This window comes from Priapulus caudatus, unplaced genomic scaffold (assembly GCF_000485595.1).
Source record: "Priapulus caudatus unplaced genomic scaffold, Priapulus_caudatus-5.0.1 Scaffold151, whole genome shotgun sequence".
NCBI lineage: Eukaryota > Metazoa > Priapulida > Priapulimorpha > Priapulimorphida > Priapulidae > Priapulus > Priapulus caudatus.
This window is the reverse complement of record NW_014577212.1, coordinates 349,302-349,543: the sequence shown is the minus strand read 5'-3', so window position 1 is coordinate 349,543 and position 242 is coordinate 349,302.

Here is a 242-nt window from a genome sequence, read left to right as displayed (position 1 = left end):
TACCAGATATATGTATGTAATATACACAGCAATATGATTATAACCATCTGGCACCATCTGATTGTATTGCTTTATGAAATACAGTAGGGCTGGCAATATGAATTGACATACGTATGTGGATAATGTGGTGATATGTTAATACAATTTACATTAACGTACACTATATGACATATAATATGAAGCATTAATTTCCGAATATCATAACAATATCAAGGCAATGTACGAGAATTCACGGGGGAAAG